The sequence below is a fragment of the Xiphias gladius genome, chromosome 16, assembly GCF_016859285.1.
Source record: "Xiphias gladius isolate SHS-SW01 ecotype Sanya breed wild chromosome 16, ASM1685928v1, whole genome shotgun sequence".
Lineage (NCBI taxonomy): Eukaryota > Metazoa > Chordata > Actinopteri > Istiophoriformes > Xiphiidae > Xiphias > Xiphias gladius.
The window spans coordinates 13103977-13115379 of NC_053415.1; positions in this window are offsets into that span (position 1 = coordinate 13103977).

Genomic DNA, 11403 nt, shown 5'->3' on the forward strand with positions numbered 1-11403 from the left:
TACTCGATAAGCACAAAGCAATCATTATATAATACCCTATATTAGAAAGCATTTATGGGCATTTTGTCATAAATTAACTGCTTAGAGCAGTAGTTCAGTACTGTGCAATCACTTTGTATCATTACAAAATCAGTTTAATCTATAGTAGGCCTTTGTGGTCAAACGAGACACTCCATTAGAATTTCAACTTAGGTGTTACTGGTTAGATTTAGAGGTGGGCCTGTAAGGAAATCATAACATTTGTCTTAAGGGCCCAGAATCTCTCTCCTCTGTGATGAAAGCAATAATATTATAATGACTATAATCTTTATATAGCCACAGGGTCTACCACAGCCCCATATTCATTCTGTTTACTGAATCCATGCCATAAAATCTGGTTTTCTCTAAATGCATCAAAGATATTGTATGATACCCACTCTCTTCAGGAATAAAGATCTAACATAACTGTTTAGCATCTTGCTACTTTGACCAGATGTAATGCATGCTTTTTCAGTTCAAATCAATAAATTGTTATAAATAAGCCTATTACAGGGGGTGGTCAAAATGATGGAAGACAAACAACACTCTTACCTTCATGTAAAGAGCTGGCCTGTGCGGCTGAATCTACCACAATATAAGTCTAATCATCACCTTAAGCTAAGCATTTTCAAATCACTGTGTATATAACAATTTTTATTGTTCACTTTAAAGGAATAGTGACATTGTGGGAAATATCATTATTTGCTGAGCATTGAAAAGATCGATATTACTCTCAAATCTGTACAGTAAATATGAAGCTAGAGCCAGCAGCCAGTTAGTTTAGCTTAGCATAAAGAGGGAAACGTGGAGAAACACCTAGCCTGGCTCTTTTCTCGCTATATCTTATTTTTTAATCTGTCTGTTTCATCAGTTTGATTAATCTGTTTGTTTTAATCTATACAAACACCACAGTGTAAAAACAACAACATTCTGCAACATATATCCGCCCGTAAAATGGCAAATTGTTGTTATTACACTTCAGTTTTTATTCAGGTAAAACAAACGAGATATAAAATGGTAAATAGTGAGGTTTACAGCTGCTGGTAGGCAGATTTTGTTACCGTTGGACATAACCAGGCTAGAAGTTTCCCACATTTCCAGTCGTTATGCTAAGCTAAGCTAACTGGGTACTGGCTCTAGCCACATACTGCATATTTTTACTGTACAGACATGAGAGTGCCGTCAGTATTCTCACCTAACTATTGGCAAGAAATGTCAAACTATTCCTTTAATGCAAAAATGTATAAGATCCTCTCTTGGAGCCACGATGCCTCTACATACCCGACAATTCATACTGCAATGTACACATTTAAAAAGCAAAGACAGAAAGCCCTGCTAAACATGACATGCTGGGGTGATCACTCCAAATTTCTATGCCGATAGATACTGAACATGTGCTCTAGTAGATAACTAGACCAAAACCCTGTCAAAAATCTCAGGAGCAAAGAAGCAGACGATTGTATCTTTTTAGAGTGGTACAGTCTGCAGACCTTTTTCAAAAACACAAAAGATACAACATTCACAACGGATTGCTCATGCTATTTTTGTACGTTTATCTTGCCTTATTGACAACACATGCAGGACTGCAAATCGATGTGATCTATTTCTAAATCTGGACCAAAACTGTGCCAGATAAAGGATCCCACTTTGACACAGAGCCAGTGTTACTAAAAGTCTTTTCTTCTGGCGCTTTCATTGTTTTGATCATACCCTGTGTAATCACCGCTGCTGTTCATATTTTACAGTCCACTCTCTGTTGCTGTCAAATACGCTATGTAAATAATAACTGTATTTCAAGAGATACCTTAAAAGACTTGTGGAGATAAAGTCAGTACCATGATTGTAGGTGTCACAGGCAGTTGGGTTAATTCTGAATCTCACAAATAAACCCATGGGATGGATCAGAATATCAAAACTGCTGATGGCATTAACCTCTGACTCCTTGGAGATGGTGTGCAAATCCCTATAGGCCACCCTATAACAAAAAACAACAATTGCTTTGCAAGAAAACAATTGCCCTTTATCACTGAGGAGATCCCTGCTCTAGATGTCACCTTTTTTGTGTGGCTTTTGTCACAAGAGGAGTCAGGTCTCTTCAGCAAAGCCATTAATGCCTCTTTACAGAAATAGTATTTAAATACTAAAATAATTGACTCAAGATTATTTGGAAGCTGTGGGTGGATTGTAGTAAGAGGCAAGAAAAGAGTTATTCAGAGTTTAAATCTTGTTTGCATTCCACAAGAAATTAAATTATTTAGGAGATTTTTTGATCGTTTTCATTATCAGGTTTATTGACAAATAATATCTGACACAGACTCAGCCTGTGGCAAAGAAAACAGCAGCTTGCTTATTACAGGAAAAAATGAAACATAGTTTTGCCCTGAAATGGCAGAATTATTTATTTCCCTTCACACCATTCTATTGAATCCAAATGGTTCCTCTAAATACCCCACGCACATTTTTTTTTTTTTTTTTTTAACTTTCTGGGAAGTGGTTTCCCAAAAGAATTTTTCAAGTGTAACTGTACTTTGTTGTGAACATAGACAATGAGGGCAGAACTTAATTGAACATTCACAGTTAAATATGGCATGCTGACTAGCGGTTTAAACACTTTTCTCGCTTCTCACGCCACATCACTATGTGTTGGTATCAAGATGGAATGATACATGATGCAGCAAATATGAAGAATGGTGCAACATAAGACCAAACTGTTGGTAGCTTTGCACTGCATGACACACTGAGAAACAAGGCAAATGTCCTCTCACTATTACAAAGGTTTGCTCTGTTTCCCTGTGAATGTAACATGCCTGGTTTACCATTTCAGAATTCACATATGAACATGTCTCATCATGTAATTTTAAAAAGGAAATAACATGCCTTCTTACTTGGGTAGGGTGTAACATAAAAAACTCAATTACTGGCTCAATAAACAAAAAGCCAATGCAAACAATAAATCATAAATACAATATAGACTCTGTATGGCTTGTCCAAGTATGTAAGCCAAGCAGGAAACAAGGGTTATGTTACAATGATGTAAACTGAGCTTACATTTTCACTTTATTATACTCTACTTATAACACTACGACTGACTAGTTCTAAACTGGAATACAAGAACAACTGCTACTTCTTTATTTCAATGTCTTCTGACCACATTGGAAAAAGACAAAGGTTTATAACTGTTCTGAGCAGCCTCACTCGAAATCGGGGTGAAAAGCAGGCCCTCAGAGATTAGATAATAGTTTAATTATGGAGATAATGGTGTCCATTTTCGGGCAGTCTCTCCTAGGAGGCATTTCTGTTTGCTTTGGTTTTTCGACATAAAAAGTGACTGAAGTAGTTGTGTAAAGAACGCAAAGAGCAAGAGAGCTAGAGAGAGAATAGATTCAAACCCTGCTTACTTTCTCACTTACGCTCAGCTTGCCAATCGTAGCATGAAGTGAGTGTGCATGTCAGACTCAGTTTCAGAAAGTTACAGAGATCATTAGAGGCAGTCCAAACTGACCAGAAACATGTGGGGAAAGATTTTGGATGCTGTTCTGACACCTAGAGTCTTGGTCTTTTAGCTTGATATCATGTATCCATCAAGTACATATTTAGTTGTATTGCAAGGTTCTTGTTTTTAGAGGGTCTGCAGGAACATCAAAAAGTAAGTTGGTGACAGTTGTCCCTTACAGCTGAAAAGATTGACAGGTTATAAATGAGAAGCCTGCTTCTCTCTACCTTTGCCTGAGATCATGGACCCATTGTTTCAAAAATTGCTAAGAATTTTGAGTGGCATCTGGCCCCGTTATCATCATTAACTGCACATGAGCCATGCGAGAATCGAAGGCTTGACAAACTAAGGGGTTTAGACATGGTCAGTGGAGTGCCTAGAATTGTTTTTTTTCCTTCAAGCTACACCCTAAACTTGGATGACGGCGTGTTTTTTCCCCTTACAGTGTCAGAAGGGGACTTCAGACGCATCCTGTTATCACTCTTTGTGTTTTATCACTTATCAAATATCCAGCAGATTTATATTATCCAGTTGTCTGTCTGAACGAGCCCAGTTGTAGCATATAAATGTAAATTTGTTGGATTGACAATCACATTGGAATGTCAAGTGTTTTTACATGGCAGTCTCCTTCATAACTTCAGATTAGTCTTAAATCCATCTGCCTATTGATTAAATCAACTTTGAAGGCCTCTGTAGTGATTTACAATTCAGTTCTATTGCAGTAGCTCCTGACTCATGAGCTCTGGGTGTGATTTACTGAGGTGCAGGCCGGGGTAGGAAGCTCAGTGTTGACTCCAGCTCAAGGCAGTCATGATGATGGTTGGACAATATCTGCACCATGAAGGAAATATGCAGGTGGTATTGCTGTTTGTTGTTCAACATGTCTTTTGACACTGACGCCAAATCACTGGAGGCAACTGCTTGTTTGAATAAGATGAAGAAATTTTCGGTATACATCGACATATTTGCAACATTAAGTATTAACCAGTCATATGTAAATGTTCTATCAACTAGCTGATGCATTTCAATACAATTTTACAACAAATTATGGAGGTATTATTTATTTACATTTTTTTTAACGTAAATGTATGTGAATTTGTGACATTTTCCTTTAAACTTTGTAGTCCATTTCAGGTCCCAAAAGATCAGTGCCATCTTACAATAGAGCAAACAGAAAAAAAGACAAATCTCAACAGGGAGATGAGAAAAGTGCATTACAGGCAGCAGAGGAGACCCAAATTGGTGTGTGGGATGAATAATGCATTTGTGTCAATCCTTCCAATCCTGTAAGTTTGCAAAATGACAGTCATCAAAGATGAGTCTGGAAGGGATAGTATTAAGGGGGAGATTAAAATGGTTGAGAGAGTGTAAAAGAGTACACCAGAGGGGGCGAGAGGATATTTCTGTCTCTTGTCTTGACTCTGTCTTGACTTGTTTTACATTTGCACTTTCCCTCTTTATCCCCTAGCTCCTATCCTGGCAATACAAATAGGTTTGATAATTCAGTTTGGAAACAGCTGCCACAGCCTAATGCTACTGCTATTGAGACAGCACACTGCTGTGTTTAGTGCTCTGACATTTACAAAGAGGTCAGTGTCACCCCCCCCCCCCGTATTGTTAGAAGTTTGCATTATATATGGTAAGAGAAAGGTGGAAAGGACAAATGATGCTAAAAAATCCACCATTTGTTTTTCTTTGGGTAAACATCCACAGACACACAAAAACTTCCCTGCATACTTTTACATCCTTACACCCACACACACACAGACAAGCACACACACACAGACACACAAGTGCGTGCACACACACACACACACACACACACACACACACACACACACACACACACACACACACACACACACACACACACACACACACACACACACAGCCACAAAGGATGCCTTGTCTCTGGTGTATTGTATTTGTAAGATAACGGGCTGGTGTGGGCGTTTGTAAAACAGCTCAGTTTGCACCTGAGTCAAAATCCATCTCTGCCTTAGTCGCCAACAGCGCAGGGAAAAGAAGCTGAGGAGGACACATCGCACCAAGCCCATTCTCTCTGTAGAATACCTAGCCTTTTTGCTGATGCTTGCTTTATCTGCTTTCTTCCATTTCATGTTTGCTATAAGATCAGTCAGCAGCTGTTGCCATCCTTTGCCAAAAAACTGCTTTGAGAGTATAGGCAGTGCAGGATCTATTTTATATTCCAGCTATGGGAGGCTACTGCATGTCATTCAGTTGATGTGAGCCTCAGCAGAAAATGATCTGAAACTCATTAGTATAGTAATTTGACACTGAGGAATGATAAATGGTTTAATTTAATTTATTGTGTGTATGCCATGTGATGATTTTATATCTTTTGCTTCTTTGTGTTTTCAAACAAGAAAACATGATTAAAAAATATTTTAATGTGTGCAAATTTATGAAATATTTACATTGCAGTCTTGACAAATAATCCCATCACTAACTCATTGAAGTGATATTACAGAGTAAGCAAAAATCAGGCTTATCATGGCCAGAAGGAATGTTTCTGTGAACTGCAGTGAACCTTCATAAATACTACCACCTTTTGTTCATCCATGTGGTGGACGCATGCTTGAGGAAAATGACTCTGCATACACGAAGGGCACCAAATAATTGTGGTGCTTCAGGCAGAGCCAGTAGGACTGAAATAAAACAAGAGCTCTCTCACAATCCATGCCTGCTAAGAATAGGCCTGTTCAGATGAGGGTGGCGGATCCCTGGCTGTGGCTGTGGAGGCAACTGTTTGATAAGTGTGGAGCTATGAGAAAGAGATTGCGCAAAACTACGTATCTCTGTTCCTTTGCATGCGTGACAAACAGTACATGAAGGCTTTTGATCTAGCACACAATCCAGTATTGTTCCATACAACGGTTCCTACATATCCACCGTGAATAAAAAAATCTAATATTCATATAGGCAGTTTGTGAGAAATTGCTTGCTTTAAAAAAGGATCCAAAAGATGGGATGAAATCAAGTTAAATGCACATAAGCAATTATTATGTGAATGCTAGTATTTAAGATAAGTATTCAGATACTTCTATCTGCAAATGAACAATTAATGACATGTTTTAAAGGGGCTACATGTAAGTTTTTGTTATCGCTACATAGCCAACATTAGCATTAACAGCACTTTGCTTAACAGTCTGGAAGAAATGTTGCGAGTTCCGGATCAAGCTTCATTCCTTTACTCGCCAGAGCTGTCTCCAGCGATGGTAAGCCACACCAATGTTAATTCTTGTTTTGCCTCTATTTCTATCACTTCTGTTCTTCTAGAGAAGCTGGCATGCTAATGAGCTAGCCCAGGCGCTGCCAGCCCATCCTGTCACTTTCAGATAGTGTGTCACTGTAGCGTCCAGTCTGCCCTCAGTCCAACATGAGAGGATGAAGAAGTAGTGCTACTAAACGGGTGTATTATAACCTCTTGTCTTGTAAACGGAACGATGGCTGAAGCTCTTGGCAAGTGACTATTATCACCACCACCACTGGCTCCCAGCAAGGAATCCATTTTCAGCAGCAGAGAAAACTTACATATAGCTCCTTTAAATACTTCATAATGAGGGTTTCCCCTGAAGCACCTGTTACCTAGCAACTGCAACCAGAATACATTGCATCTGCATGTTGCCATGACTTAACATGTTTTAATTTTGATGTAGATTTATTTTGTACTATATGTTTTTTATAGGAGGGAGGCATGGATCAGTGGTTTCTTTCTATATTCTTAGCAGCAGGAGTAAAATCCACAGGGGATTTGAGGGTGGTTTCACTTGGCTGGGCAAAGTCTCTGTCCTGCTGTTGGTCATTCACTCTATCATTGTCTTTTCGCTGCCATTTCAGTGTCTGCTGTGGCAGTGGGATGAATATTTCTGGAGTCTACAATGTGTTCCATTTTTTACTTTGGTTGTAAACAGTTCTGGACTCTTCCCCAGGTAGTCAGGTGTTTACATGCTGTTCACCGTACACAGAAACTTGGCTGTTCACTTATATGCAATTGCAACAGAAATCTGGAATCTCTACACTTCTTTTACCTACTTAGTTATTACATTATTAGCTAGTGTAGACCTCTGCCAAGGCCATTGTCAAACAACATACATCAGACTCCTGAGAAAAAATTCAAATTCATAGTAAGTGATTAAGATCTGCATAAAAATTTAATGGGTTCTTCCCTGGCCCATGCCCCATCGCTCCACCAAATCAGTTAAGTACTCTTTGCGTAAATCTTGCTGACAAACAAACCAACAAACAAGCCAACAAAACAGACACGGGTTAAAAAACACAACCTTCTTGGCAGAGGTAAATACACCCTAAATTTTTATGCTGTTAATAATCACTGTGCTAATATATATCACCCTCAGATAAACACATAATGGAATCCCAACCGAAAAATGTAAAATTGCAACTGAATAGTCTGTACTGCTAGTGCATAAATTGCAACCAAGCATCTATATAACAATAAAAGTCAGATTTTTGTGTCTCCTCAGTTGCATTTTTCAAAACAGACCATTAATAAGCCACACTGTATGCTTCATGATGAAGATGCCAGTAGGTCAATAGACTGATGCTGAACAGCCATGTGCTTACAGGCTATATGGATTTGTTAGACATAGCCCTGCATGTAATTCGTAATGCACTTCAACCACATACATTTTTGATGCTATAGAAAAATAGAGCAGGCTCACAGCCTCTCCTTTCCTTCACCACAGGAGCCAAACCTCTTATTAGCGTTCAGCCTCGGGGAGCTGATTGGACTAAATGCTGCAGAATGAAGCACTCTTTTCTTTCCCTCTCTGTCTTCCTTTTTTGTTGTGGTCATGTAAGCACATAAGAGCTTAATTTTCTTTCCCTGCTGTTATTTTGAAGGACTGGTGTGATTGATAGGTGACAGGGGATAGGACAATAAAGATAAAGATAAGCTGAGGAAAGTAACGTCACATTTCTGTAAATGTGAGGTGTATCAAAAGGAAACTTGCCTTAGAGAATTCACCATTGTGTTTTCATTTAACTTTAACACTGTTGTATCACTCAAACACATCAATAGTTCCCTGATTAAAGGGGCTGATAGTTTTTCAGTCATAGTGACAAGAGTTGAAGATCTCCAAGCACACAGAATTGTTTAAGAACACTTCACCTGTTTACATCTATACAACTGAATGACTGATTGGCCCATCTATTGTAAACAAAAACTCTTATGAGAAGTGTAGCAGTATAAAAACACCACCTTTGCTTAAACTTACATTTGACCCGTCTTTCCTTTCCCCATCATCCTCTTATTTGATTATTAGACAGTTATACGGAAAGCAATATCATGGAGAAACAATCTTAATTGGGGTAGAAAATTCATGGAGGCAACGAAGTCGAACGTGGTCGAGGGTGTTAGCTTTCGCAGCATTGCGTTCGAAGGCTACATTCAATTATGGGCTACTTGTCAGATGGAATAAATAATTCATCAACTGTAATGCATAATGCAGTCAAACAAAACTTTACTGCAAAAATATATTCCCATGCTGGAAATCTAATGACCATGGTGGTTTGGTTGGGTTGCCGTATCATCAAATGTCAAAACCCAACATCACTGAGAAAGAGGAAAAAATAAACATTATACTTCCTAAAAAAATAAGATTTGATAACTGAACTGTTAGGAGGAGTTAGTGTCGAAATTTGCCATTGCCATAAACTAAATTGTAATTTATGGACAGTGGTGAACTTTTTGAACAAATTGTTGACAATATAAGGTCACACTCTGATTTGTCAGTGGCCAGTGGACTGACAAAAACCAGGGCCGTTCCTGAACAAGTGAGCTGAAAAAAATCTGACTGTATATATACTAAGCTATACGTGCTTGACCAAGTCACAGACTCTTTGCTGACTCTATGAAGAAATCATTTGTCAAAACATTAGTTAAAAAATGCGTAAGGGTTTAAAATTTAAACAAATGATGAAAACAACACCTCACTTTGCAAGGAAAATCTATTAAGGCATATTACTTTTTTGAAATGGATTATACCCTAAGTACTTCCAGGAAAAGTACTGCAAAATGCTCTGCCACCTCTTATTTAAACTGACAGGTAGGTCTGAGGGCAACTGTCCCCTCAAGGACAAACATCCAGCATCTGAACCTGGAAAGCTAAGCTGCTGTTAAAGCAGAATGTCACACACAGGAACAGCTTGTTTACAAAGGTAAACCAAAAATCATCACAGTGAGGGCAATTCAAACTAAAGCTATTTAATTTAAGGACGGGCTTGCGGGTGTTGTGATTTTACAGTGTTTTCTTTAATTTTCACACTTTAACATGTTTTTGCATTTCAGATTTGGCAAAAATTTCCCTTAAAAAATGTGTTATTTCATAGTTTGTGACATCTAGACAAAAAAAGATGACACGAACATACAAACTAAAACTTCACTCACAACAAGTTGGAAGTTTTCAAAGCTGTTGCTGGCGTTGCTGTGTCATCAGCTGGGGGAATTATTCATTCTGGCTCAGCTCAAAATATGCTTACCATCTGTTCCCTTTTATTCCAGTGCCCAGCTCATGGCTCATATTTAATGTTAATTGCATCATCTACGTACAGTACAATGGCCATCTCTACATCAGGAAATCCGTGAAAGCAATGAAGGAGAGAGGCCTTGGCTGAATGAATGCCTTCAAAATAACCTTTAATCAGAATAGTTTGCTTCATTGCCTCTAAAATTGACAATGGCCATGAATAATGGTCCCTCTAAAATATATTACATAAATTAAGGGCCAATACAATTTCATACAATTTCACTTTGCCATCCAAATAGCATATTATCAAACATACCTGTGACATGTTAGTAGCATATCATTAATTTGAAACACACTGCAGCAGTATTTATGAGCTATTTAAATCCTCCGCAAGGCAGTTCAAGTGTGACTCACTCTAATATGATTATCCCCCTGAGTAATATATGAGGGGACATATGGAAGTGGTATATGTAATGGGCCTTTCTGGCACATTTGCTCATACATATAATCATACAACATGCACATACTGTTATATAAATATGATGTAGCTAACACTGTACTGTACACACTACCCCTTGTGCTCTTCCTTGTGCTGTTACCTCATTGTGGTTGGGATGCTTGTGTGTCTCCAAGATCCTTGAGAGCTATATCAAGCACAGCAGGTTCAACCAAGTCGGGCAGGTATGTAATAGAGACCAGACAAAAATCAGCGCTTGGTCCTCCAGGTTGGGGGTTGGGCGTGGTGCCTACAACTGCACCCAATAAAAACTCCATCGTGTAATGGAAACTACAAGGAACTATCAAGGACCTTGCAGTGGACTTGAGTCAACCAATTGGATGAAAGCCTCCAGCGGGCTTCCAACTTCTTGTTGCCTTTTGCTTAAATGACAACTGTGTCATTGGTGGCACTATCTTTCTACACAGAATATTCCACAAGCAGACATGGAAGTCACCTGATGGTTCCACTATCAAGCAGATTGACTACAGCTTGATCAGTGGTAAGTGGCACAGGTCTCTTCAAGATGTTCAAGTTTGCTGTGGAGGCCAAGATGCTGAGCATCAAATCACCCAGGCTCCAAGAGCGGCCTGAAGAAGTCTACAAGGAAAAGGACATACAGGTGAAGAAGAGTGTCAGGAGCAACAAGAAGGCCTTTGTAGAGGACTGAGCAGATAAACCTGAGCATGCTGTTGCAAGAGTTGAGATGGGTATGATTTACAAGATTAGAAAGCAACCCAGTGGCAAGAACACCAGCCAGTAGGTCCCTTTCAAAGACAAGGATGGCAATATCCTCACGACAGAGCACGAACAGACTGCGAAAAGAGTACAACATTTTTGCAAAGTACTCAATGCCCAGAGCCAAATGATCCTGCTAACCCTCCACC